Source organism: Melospiza georgiana, chromosome 2 (genome assembly GCF_028018845.1).
Source record: "Melospiza georgiana isolate bMelGeo1 chromosome 2, bMelGeo1.pri, whole genome shotgun sequence".
Taxonomy (NCBI): Eukaryota; Metazoa; Chordata; class Aves; order Passeriformes; family Passerellidae; genus Melospiza; species Melospiza georgiana.
The window spans coordinates 25,453,413-25,465,881 of record NC_080431.1 but is presented as its reverse complement, the minus strand read 5'-3'; the positions used below and the strand labels follow the sequence as shown (position 1 = coordinate 25,465,881).

General features: G+C 42.4%; 1 protein-coding gene across 3 annotated transcripts in view; it reads right to left on the bottom strand.

The window, feature by feature from the left end:
* JADE3 (jade family PHD finger 3) overlaps nt 1-12,143 on the bottom strand; it is a 64,360-nt gene extending 52,217 nt beyond the window's left edge. Inside the window, exon 1 of one of the 3 annotated variants that reach the window (XM_058018693.1) lies at nt 12,101-12,143. The gene's annotated coding sequence lies outside the window, so the exon portion shown is untranslated. Of the gene's footprint in view, nt 1-11,502; nt 11,632-12,100 lie in introns of those variants that run through there. The other 2 variants (XM_058018694.1, XM_058018691.1) reach the window with 2 other exon arrangements.
* Between the last annotated feature and the right edge of the window lie 326 nt (nt 12,144-12,469).

Sequence of the window (12,469 nt, the reverse complement as noted above, 5' to 3'; positions counted from 1 at the left end):
CTTTTCCCTACACCAGAGACTGAGGGATCGATCGATCTATCTATCTATCTATCTATCTATCTATCTATCTATCTATCTATCTATCTATCTATCTATCTATCTATCTCCCTGACAGATGCTGCAGTGTACAGCTGCATGCAAGGACAGTTAGTGCACAGCAGCTCAGATCCCTGCTCCTCTTTTTGTGATGAAATGTTAAGGCAATGTGCTACTTCAGCCTGGTGCAGGATGCATCTCTCAGAAGAAGAGGTATTCCCTGCAGCAGGATGCACCTCAAGGCAGAGGAATGTAGAAGAAAGAATACAAATGCATGAAGCAGAAGGCTGCAGAACAAGATCCATACTGAGATAAAAACATAGGAAACTGGCAGGAGGCCTCCTGATCCACAAAGCCTGGAATGGGGTACAGGCAGAAACAACAGAAGTATTTTGGCACTACCCGCTACCAGAAACTTGAAAACAGGTCTGTGAGCCACAAAAACAAGCTATTTATGAGGATCTGGAGCAAAACAAAATGGATGCAGTTCTTGAGGAAGGAGATCATTACATGCCCTGCTGCTAGCCACAGCCACATGCTGGCCAGTTGGATTTCAAGTATCAACCCACCTCATTTGACTTCTACCTCCTGTACTGAACAGATGTGCTCATGTGCATTTCCTGTAGCCGAGTGATGGCAGTACTGTTCCATGCTATTTTCTGAAGGGTGGTTCAAACAAACATTTCAGAAGCAATAAAAATCTAGATGACCTAGAAGCATCTTTTTCCATAGCCTAATTCTATTATTTAATGCAACTATATTTGGACACAGACCTTTAGTGGAAATCTTAAAATAAAAAATAAAACTATTTATGTGCGAGAACTTACAAAGTATGGTAAGATAACAGATGTTATGTTTCTAATGCCACAGCTATGCCACTTCCACACTGTCCACAGCAAGTTCCATGACCCCACCACACACAAAAGAGAGTTACAAATGCTAAAAGCAGTATATGGATCCTCCACACAATGATAATATAAAATATGAAGGGACATATTTAACCTTTGGACTAAAGTAATACCAAACTGTGCACTTCAATGTACTCAAGCTAGAGCTCTGGAAAAAGAAACAGCAAACACTACAAGGTTTTAACTATCCACCCAGCAAATGGAAAGGTCTTTACAGTGAGATTCAAAGTGCCCAGCATGTTCAGGACAGCCAGTTCACACACCAAATAGGGAATGATGCCAGAACTCTCTCTTCTCACACATTCAACTACTGATTTGCAGTTCTGTAAAGGATACCTTCAGGAATCAGACACGCTGGGACTTTTCTTCCTCCTCTCCTCATATGTACTCTTCAGGCATGCAAGGACAGTTAGTGCACAGCAGCTCAAACCCCTGCTCCTCTTTTGTGGGATGAAATGTTAAGGAGATATGTTACTTCAGCCTGGCACAGGATGCATCTCTCTCTGAAGAGCAGCTATTCCCTGCAGCAGGATGCACCTCAAGACACAAAGTGTCAGCAGTTGCCAAATCTTCAAAGGCTGTCCTTAGTTTTCACCCCATCTTCCCAATCCTCCTCTCTGGTCAACCAAGAGTCTACCCCAGCACTTTCTGCCTTTTGCTCAAAGCCTTTTCCATTGCACAACTCTGCTGCTGCCTACCTACAGCACTTAAGCATCTATGATCATTCCCATCACTTCACCAGAAGACCTCTCTGTACAAGCATTTCTTATCAATGCTGTGATATTTTGCTTCAACCATTTACTTGCAGGATGACCAACCACCAGCTGCTGGGGAGTGTCAGGAGGAACTCGTAGCTCAAACCATCACCCACTTTTACACAACAAATGAGCCTGCTGAGCCTCTGTTCCTATTTTAGTCAATGCAAATAGAAAAAAAAAGGAAACTACAAGCAAAAAGATTGAGAATAATTTATGCCTGGATTACAGGAGGAAAGTTATCTCACAACTGGATGACAGCAAGAAAAGATTCTGTCTCCTTTTCTGGATACACTAAGTTGTGATGCTCACCAGTGTACAACATAGGGCTTCAGAAATGCTACAGAGCACACTCTTTTGAGTTTCTTCAAATACTCCAGCTATGTAGAAATTGAGTAAAGAGCAGTGTAGATACTGAATATTCCTGGCCCTTAAGGGGGTCTCAGTGGCCACAGAAAAATAACCCTCATAAACAGCTCACCTCACATAAAACCATTTAGTCAGTATTTAACTGAATGTCAGCTCCCAGAGGAAAAAAAAAAAAAGGAGGCAAGAAAAAGGTAACAGTGTTAACTTCACTTGATTATCACAATGATTTAAAGTACTTTTGACATCCTTTATTAAACCTGGCACATTGGTATTTGTGATTTTTCATAAGGAAAGCCTCTCTGTTCTTTCATGGTCAGACATCAAACCAGCACTTAAACTGTGACCTTCCCCTGCAAAGAAACTGCATAAATAAATAAAGCACCCAAGTTTTGCCCTTAGACCGCAAAAACACAAGGCTGGGAGCACAATCAAATGACAATTAATGAAGCAGCAGACACTAAAACACAGTAAACAAGACTTCATCACCTTCATCCTCTGTGGCTGCAAATCCCATGGCAGCAACCAAATATGCCTCCTTCATTGAAGATGATATTTAATGGTTGGAAAGGGTTGTGTTGGTTTTTTTTTTACTGCTATGAAGGAGAAACTTGTGTCAATCCTTTTCCAAAGTCATTCCTACTCAGTTATACAAAACACATGACAAACTCTGAGAAACAAGCAGGGAAACTTAGATCTTGGTGGAGTCAATGGGAATGAAAGCCACTGCCAAAACAAAGCCAGAAATTAGCAAAACATTTATCTGATGAATTTGTGATCCGAATTCCTAAATTACAAAACTGAGCTTATTTCTTTTTAAAATCTTCTGATGCAAATATATTGGGGAAGGGTGGGGGATTGCAAGACCAAGTTGCAAAGCACGAAAACTATTCTTTTTAAAAGCACCCACTGTTAGAACAACTTACTGTCAGAAGGAAAAACCTTTACCAGAATTGTCTAAAATATTTAGACCTTTCTGTTTTCTTGTAGTTTATTAATGTAGGACTTCCACTACACAAATCTGTTGCCTTTACAGAGGCAAAACTTCTGATATTGCTTAGCAAGGGATAAAACTAGATTTGGATAGTTTCCCAGCCACGTCATTATGGATAGGCTTCCACCAGTTCCAAGAAGGACAGCAGGTAACACTGCCCTTCACAATACACTGGCATTAAAAATAAAAAGAGAGAAAACTGGCCTTAATAGATTTGCTCCCTTAGGAGTTTGACATTACTTCTGCTTACCTGAAGCACAAAAACGTCAATAATCCTGCCAGACCCAGAAAGCTCAAAAGCAGAAGTAAACAAAGGAGCTGAGCTTTGTCTCCTTTGAGAATTGCCATCATGCAGTTAAATCCACAATTCTGACTGATTAAATCCCTGTGAACCTATAAGGCACCACAAACAGGCAGAGGTGACATAGAGCACCCTAATGTGACATTAAATCCTCTAAAAGATAGATCTAAAGACGCTTTGTTATGGCCAAAGGAATCTGGTACAGGAGTGAAGGTGGCTCAACTTGTCCAGCCCTTGTGCAAAGGCTGACACTAATGCCACTTCAGAATGAGGTGTACATGACCAGTCAGATCATTGTAACAGAGTTACACCAGAGTAACACCTTCAAGCTGTTATGAAAGCTGACTTCTTTGACAGAATGAGCTTAGGATAGATTCCCTGAAATTATTTAAAGGGAGAAAAGAAAAACAGCATTTTGACAAAAAAATTATCTTAGAGTAGCAAATGGTTAAAAAAGGGCTTGATACAAGTAACCAGGATGCATTAAAATGTTTTAAAAGTTACTCCACTAAACCAATGCTTTGCCACTGTCTCACTTTTTCTAGCAGTTCCTCCCAATATAAAAGCAACTTTGTTTTGAAACACTCTCACTATCTGTACCAAAGTAAATACAATTGTTGATGTGTGTCTAAGTTCAACATACAGACTTAACTTCCTTAACCAAGCAAAATTTACCTATGTACAGGCATAACACAGAAGGGTTTCTTGTTAAACACTAGCTAAATAGTCATCACACCAATATCAGCATTCACCAGGAAAAAAGTTTAATATCACAAATCCTTCTATTAATGAATTTTTAAAAATACAACTTAAATTTGCAGTGCATGACGCTTTTATACATACACATATGTAAACTCCCACAAATGTACCAGCCACAAAAAAAAAAACCAAAAAAACTTACAAAAAACCACTGATGAAGGAAAATGCCCCCTTTATCAGACTGAGCAAACTTACACCAAAAAAATCCCCAAACCAACAAGTCTGCCAAAATACTTTCAGGTTGACTGCTAACAATCTGCAAGTCCATACTGTCTGTAGTCTGGTAGAGGAGACAGATTTAATTTTACCTAGATGATTTATAGGGTCTCAAGAAGACTGTGAGACATACACTGGAAACACTGATTTCTCCAATAATAAGGAAAAAGTTGGAAAGTTAAGTCAAAAAGAAGAGGAGAGGGCCAAAGGGAGACTACAAAGCCATCAAAGACATGGATGGCTGAGAGAGATAAGAACTACAAATCACATTCAAGTTCTCATCTGCAATTGAGGCTTTAGTTTTTCCCTTAAGTTTCTTCAGACTTTTTTTTCCAATTCTTATCCCATTTGTACTTCAAAAAATGACTGATTCAGATGTAGAAGTCAAGCACACAGAAGTGAACACAGAAAATAAATTAGTTCAATAATCTTAGAGAATGAAATGGCACCTGCAAAAGCTACTAGATTTCAGTAAATTCATGCACATCCCTGTTTGGTGTTACATATAGAGGCTTCTGCAAATCTAGAACAAGTACAAGAAGATGCCAAACAAAGGATCTAAGACAACACTTAAGCCAGTTTAATCCACGCAATGGGAGTCACAGGGCTCTGACTGATACTGAGCTGATTGGCAGGAGTGTAAGCTTTCTAAGAACTTATGTCCCACCTTCTCAAGTCTTATGGCATTTACAGAGGAAGAAAAATGAAAACATCATGCATCAGATCCATATGTATTCAGTTTTAAGCAACAGAAGAAAGACTACTAAGAATATTAAGTACTGAAACAAAGTTTAACGTACTCTTTCTTGGAGCTCAGAGCAGAGTCCCATTTTCTACAGTATTATACCACAGCTATTCTGTCCCTGTATAGGTATGCAACCAAAGAAGGCAAGTCAGATCTCCATCAAAACTGCAGAAACACACATGAATGTAACCTGGCCAGTCACCAGCAAAATCTCATTCAGTTGCAAAACCTCATTCATTTTAAGTAAACGCTTTGTACACTAGCTATCTATGTAAGTATTTGGATCAAAAATATGTTTACTACTAACTGCAGCAAACTTAGGCATCTGAAAAATACCTGAATAAAGAACAGCTTTCACAATTTTCATAAAATATTACTCAAAATTATAGTATGAATCATTAAAAAGTACAAAACTACAAGAATCAAAATGAAACCACTTGAATTTATGGATACCAGTTGCTAAGGGCATACAAAACCATTTTGCATAATTTCTATTTATATAAAAATATGGAATTATTTCTTCCCATGGGCTTTTTCATCTTTTTCCTCTTTGGCCCAAAAAAGTGAAGAAGCACTAACCAAACAAAGTGAAGAAAATTGGTATCTGTTATACAGACATAATATTTTGAAAAAATATCTTCCTTACAAGAATCAGTATCATAAGAAGTGAATTTTACTTCCTAGGTATGCCAACAGCCATTACAATACTGTTGTTCATAAACATGTACCTTACATTAGGAGGATCAACTTTTTGGTTCCTCCCTCACTCCCAGCACATTCTGTTGCGGAGCTGCAAGCTCAAATTTGTCAAGCAAAATGCTTCACTTACTTCTTAGGATTGCTCATTTCATGCTACAATGGAAATGATTACATTGTTAACATAAGGAAGACTGCAACTTCATTATCAGGTTTAAGTATCTCTCTTTCAGTTACTTAAATGACAAGCAATTTGATTTTTGTAAAAGAACACAACTGCTCTTGAATTAGGCCCAAGCTGAGGAGATGCTGGAACTCCCCCAAACAAGGTTAAGGATGTCAAAGCATAGCAACAACGCTGACAAGTAGCACCCCTTCCTTTTCCAGTGCTCTGGTCAGCAGTTCTTGAAAAAAAAAAAGCTACCATAAAAAGCTGTTATGTGCTTGAAATGAGCATTTTTATCCTCTCTCCTATCAAACAACATCTAACAAGTTTACATTGCACTGCAGAGTAATCACTCGCTATCACTATTTCAGTCACTATTTTCCTGCTGGGAAAAGAGTCGATTAGTATGAAAGCAGGAAGAAGAGCACCACTTTACTACTGCTCTTTCTATCCAAGTATTAATAAAAGTGGGAGAGGTATTAGTCCTACCTCTCTGCTGAGGCTCCTCCTGGCCAGATAATTGCTGAGCCTTACACTTTCCTGTGTGTCCCCAATACACTCACACACTGAGTATTTCAGCTCCACAAGGTCCTCGGTTGGCTTGCTTTTCATTAAAGCCAAAGCCTGTACAGGACACGGACACTATTTCCTATGATGAGTCCTCTACAGCCACTTTCATATCAAAGCTTGCAAATTAACACTGAAAAAATATTTAATAAGTACAAGCAGTTAAAAGCAGAACAAATAAAGAGAATTAAACACAAGGAATCCCACTAGGGACATTTGTTTCCTCCCTTGACAGGGTAGACATTTCTCCTATACACTTTTGTATCCAGCAGCTCAAGATGTCAGGTTTTCTGACTTGTCAGCAGATAGAAAATACTACCTTTTTATTCTGCTATACTTGATATGTAGGGGAGGATTTAAACATTTGCACACTATAAGAAATTTTCTCAATACCACCACAGTCTATAGAGGAATCATTATTTAAAAACTGTCTGGTCTGTTAAACCAAGACTTAGATTTTTAAGTATGAACGAAAGCTCATAGTTTAGTTATGGTTTTCAAGGGCTTGTGAACAGCCACGTTACCGTAGCTCTTGTCTAGAACTTGTAGTAAATCCATCGTTTATCTACAGATTTAAAGAATTTCAGTCATTCAATATTACATAATAAACTATATAGCATAATTAAAAGACAACACCCAGGCAGAACTTCTATGCAGTTCTCCTCTCATTATTTTGTCATCAACCCAACAGCACACTCCAAAACAAGAACTACCTGAAAACAAAAATCAGCTTGGAAAACTCTTCATAACACAGTCAAACAAAATTACCTAGTTACAATAAATATTCCTGGTCAGTTGTTCCACTTTGCAGCTCCTGGTGTGTGGGGTATCACCCCTCCCTTTGGAGGATCTCAGGCATCCCAGCCTTGACTCACCCACTGCACTACGCTAACTCTCGGAGGCTGTTGGACTTGCTGTGCACCAAACCACTTGTGCAGGCATGAAACTGCTCTTTAAGACATGAGCAAGAGCCTGAGCCTTTCACCAGCAAAGGCTATCAACAGTCAGGAGCTTTAAGCAGGTAAGACAAACCCTCAGAAAATATTCAGGAGTAACTTTTTAGAGCGAGGTAGGAAAAAAGGAAGAAGGAAGGAAAGTTCTGAGCTGGAGGAAGCTCAGAACAGTAGATTAGCAAAATAATACATAATTCCTCCAAGACTGCGTGACAAGCATATTCAGTTTAGCAACCAGTCAGGCATGTGGCATAAACTTGTTTTTTTAACATCTCCTAGAGCTCTAATTAAAACACAAAGAGACATTAACGACACAATTTGTTATGTTCACCATTCAATTCAATGATGAGGAAGCACAGCTCTTTAAGCTAATGCTGTAACAGGTGTACTTTGAAGAAGAAAAGCACTCCAAAGTTTTCAAACAAAGTTTAACAAGCTAAGGCAAGCATCCCAGTATTTAATCCAGGAGAAAGTTATAACAAATAGCATCAGCAGTCACGAGCTTATCCTCCCACCTTCTCCTGCTTCTCTGAAGAGGGAGACTAAGCAAGTGCCAGTGGAGCCTCCGCAGTCATGCTCACAGCTCGGGGTCCCTTCCATTCCTTTAAATCCAAGCAAAGCCTGCATTATTGCTCTACAAATGCAGGAGCATTCCTTAGGTCCAAGATCACGCATCCCAGACTGCTCTAATCCCTAAATTCTTGGTCTCCTACACACTGAAATAAGATATTAAATGTTGGAAGAGTTCAGATGTCATCTAGAAAAGGGTAACTTGGAAGCAAATTAATAAGAAAGAGTGAACAGCCCAGGGAAACAGGGAGGTGCTTGTTAATTACATCAGCATCTTTCCACAGAAAGCAACACCCAGTTTGTCACATTACATTTCTGAAACTTATTTACCAGATGCTTTCTTGTAGTCAAAATAAGTTGAAATATCAATAAAAATAGTATCTATAGACAAAATTTTTAGGGGTTTATCAGATATGCAGCTGTAGCTGAAAAATAGCATTAAAAAAGTACTTTGAAAGTGACAGGTGTAATTGATCATTTAATATGAATAAATATAAAAGAAATCAATTCCCAAATCGAAACACTATCCTTTTTATTAGCAGCATTAGATTAAAATAAGCTATGTGTTAAAATGTAAAATTTCATACAGTTATCTCACTTTTCAGAGGTGCCATCAAGCCCTCCAGATCTCCAGCATCTCCCACTCCCACCTGACCCAGCCTCCACCAGCATAAAACCTGCCAGGGCCTTGACATAACATTTTGTACATCAGCTCTTCAAGATGCAAATAGCATCTGTTGGCTTCCATTACATAAATACCCCCGATAAGAGCTATTATTAACTTGTTAGTTTCCATTTTAAGTAAAGTATGTAAAAATTGTATTTATGTCTCCAATTACATGAAGCCTTGAGCATTACAGGCACTTCAAATCTTCAGAAAAGAAAAACACCACACAATGTCAGAGGCTCCCCTCTCTGTAGAATTCAAAAGCCCCCGAGCCCCCTTAGCTATAGCGCCCACAAAAATTGTGGGAGTGGAGAGATTAAGCAACATGCGCAAATAGCAAGTTTTGGCTCAGCCCATTTCTGTCCATAATGAAAGAAGTCACCAACTAAAACACAACACTACCATTGTGTTATAACCAAAAATTTACTGTTTTGTCTAGATCAATGGTAGTGTTGTGTTTAGTGTTGTGTGAGAGAATTATACCTATACTTAACCAAATATTAACTTTTACATTTTGGTTGAATACAACGTTCTTTGCTATCAAATTACCTGGTATTTTCTGAAGAGTGGTCATAACACTACACCATCAGACCCATTTGAGTAATAGCCCCCCAAAGCACATACTAACTTTTGAAGGAGACTTCTAGGGACTAAAGAAGGAAGACAAACCACAGAAACAGGTGTTTACATGACATTTCCATCCATGGATGATAAAAGATGCACAACAGAAATGGGTGCACATTCCTTCTCCAGATGCATCCCATGTCTTGCCAAGCTAACCAAAAATATGCAGGCACCATGCCCTGCTTCTCACCCACTGGGGCATGATAGTCAGAAATTAATTACAAAGATTAAAATAAGCTACCTAAATAGACCACAAGGAACACTGCAGGAGTGTTTCAAACTCAAGTCAGCTTGTGCAGGGTTTAGTTTCACTTCTCCCCATCAGGTCTACCAAATCCAGCCATTTTCACCATGGCCTTGGACACTTGCCAACACACTAGCCAGGAGCTGAGGTCACCAGCCAAGCCATCCCCCAGGCCAGCTGCAGCAAGCTCTTGGGGAAAATGCTCTACAGCATTCAGCATGTGGGAGCTACTACACTGACCACACACACGTCTCTGCCCGTGGGTATATACATATAGAAATGTACAGGTAAAAATAAGACTCAATTGTACCTAAGAAGGCGTCATATAAATTCTTCTCCATAAGTGAATTATGCAGGTCTATTAAAAGTATGTACATATTTTAAAAGTCAAAATTAAAGCCCACAACAATCCCAGGTATCCCAATAAATCCTAAACACAAACTTCCTGATTTTCTGCTGCTGAGAGGAAGTGCACAGAACCACAGAGAAGAAAACAGCTGGGTTTATTCTAAAACTACACTGAGATCTATCTATCCCAGGCTCTTACATTCACAGTGGATTTTCATGGTTTTAATGAGATCCCAAATGAACACGCATCCTTGCCAATAAATGCCACTGCATATGTTCCTACATCAATTCTCTAGCAAACCTTTGTGGGTATCTGCTACGTGTACATAACACAAATATAACAAAAAAAGACCTACAGTCAGACCCAATTCAGAGGAATTTTTGCCACTGGGGGAGGGCGGCTTGCTCTGTAAGAGGAACCTAGAAAGAGGAAACATCAAAGGAGGGACAGGTAACAGAAACAGTTCTGCTATTTTGATAACTTTTACTGCATCTAAAGTCCAACTTTGGCAAATAAACCTTTCGAGTTCTCCTCCTCTCTGCAATAAAACCAGGGCAGGTCATATCTAGTCTGAAAAGAGGTCAGACGTTCAATTAAAAAAGAAAAACAAAACAACACAAACTTTAGATCCTAAAAGGACTAATTTGCTTTTACTTTGAAAAGGTCAGAGACTTCTAATTGCATTTTCTCCCATTGGTAAGTGCAGGTAAAGACTTTTCTGATGTCTCCTTAAGGAACTCTGTGGAAAGCTGGAATGTTATGCAAACGTGCCTTCATCCAGGTCGACCTTTCCGGCCTAAGGCTCTCACACTTTTCAAGCCAGCTCTCTAACCATCACTAAGATGCAGTCTCACTGTGTAGAGATGAGCAGGTGTGCTCAAGATCCCCTACAGAACAGCCCATAACAAGCACCAACCTGATGTAAAAAGTCAGCTGCTGATCAAGCATCTTGCAAGCATCAGGACAAAATACATTTTTCTTAATCTTTCAGTTTTAGGGCAGAGGCTCTTTTATATTAACAGAGAAGCACAACAGCTTTCAAGTATCTAGTGTGTAGTAATTGAAGGCTTTCTAATCATACATGGATGTTGTCTTCAGCATCCCTTTTCTCCTGAACATGAAAAAAAACCATTGGGCTTTGAAGCACAGTGCAAAATGAGTGATATTTTAATAAAAATACATAGCTGCTCATTATAACAATTGCAAACAATAGCTGAACTCCTCAAGTAACTACAAGTGCTTTTTATAAAATAACTCTAATTAAAAGACAGAAAAAAGTGGTGTTTATTTGCCTGGTAACACACATTTTAGGATGCCCTGTACCAAATTCTCCCATTAATCATCTCATTATTATTTGCAAGTATAAATACTTTTACTACATCCCCAGCCTCTAACCATACCGGTCGCGGTACATCCGTAGAACGAAGCCATGCCTTTGCAGAAACATGAACAGCATTAAAGCGAACAGCACTGAAGGGAGGAAGGTTTGATCTGGGGAAGTGAAGCCGGGACCTTCCCGCTCCTCTGCTTGCAGGCACAGGGGGCACCGGGGGGCACCCGCCCCCGCCGCTCGGGAAACAACTTACCTTGGCGGCGCGGCCGGGCGGGCTGCGCTAGCGCTTCATTGTCAAACTCAGTTCTAGCAAGTTCCTCGACATACCGGCGGAGCGGTGCTCGGCGGCGGACAAGCGCCCGGCTGTCTGTCTGTCTGTCTGCCCGCCAGCCACGCCCAGCCGCGCTCCGCAGGGCCCCGCCGGCTCGGGCACCGCCGGGTCGCCGCCTCTCCGGGCTGCTGCGAACAAAAGGGCGCTTGGCCGGAGGTCGCCCGGCCCTTGCCGCCCCCCGCGGGTGCAGCGCCCGCCCGCTCCGGAGCCGCCGTAACTTTTCCCTCCGGACGCGGCCGGGGCCGCAGCGCCCACACCGGACGGGCTGCCCGCCGCGCCATGCCGCCCGCCCGCCGTCCCCGGCGCGGCAACGCGCGCTCTCCGCCGCTGCCCCACGTACCCGCAGCGCCCGCCGCCTCTCCGCGCTCGCCGCCGCTTCTCCTCCTCCTCCCTCCTGCCCGGCCTTGGCGCCAAACGCCGCCGCCGCAGGCCCGGCGCCTCCCCCGCACAGGCCCGGCGCGGCGGCCCCGGCGCCCGCCCCCCGCCCCGCCTCCATGCGGGCAGCCCGGGCCGCGCTCACCTCCCGCCGCCGGCCCGGCCCGGCGCGCCGCCGCCTCCTCCTCCTGCTCCTGCCCTGCTCGCTGCCGAGGGCGGCCGCGGCCGTCAGGGCTGGCGCTCCCGCCGCGGCGGCGGCTCCTGCTGCGGGTGCTGCTGGTGCCGTCCCGCGCCGGCGCGCATCGCCCCCGCCCGCCCGGGCCCGTGGCCGGCGGCGGCTCCCGCCCTGCGTGCCGGCTGCTCGGCGCGCCCGCAGCCCGGCCCGCTCCTCCTCCGGCGGCGGCGGCCGCACAAGAGCCCTATTGTATTATTGACACTGCTGGGCTCCAGGCCCCGCCTCTTCCCCTTCCCTCCCTGCCCGCGCCGGGCCTTCCTGCCAGCTGCGCCGGCAGAG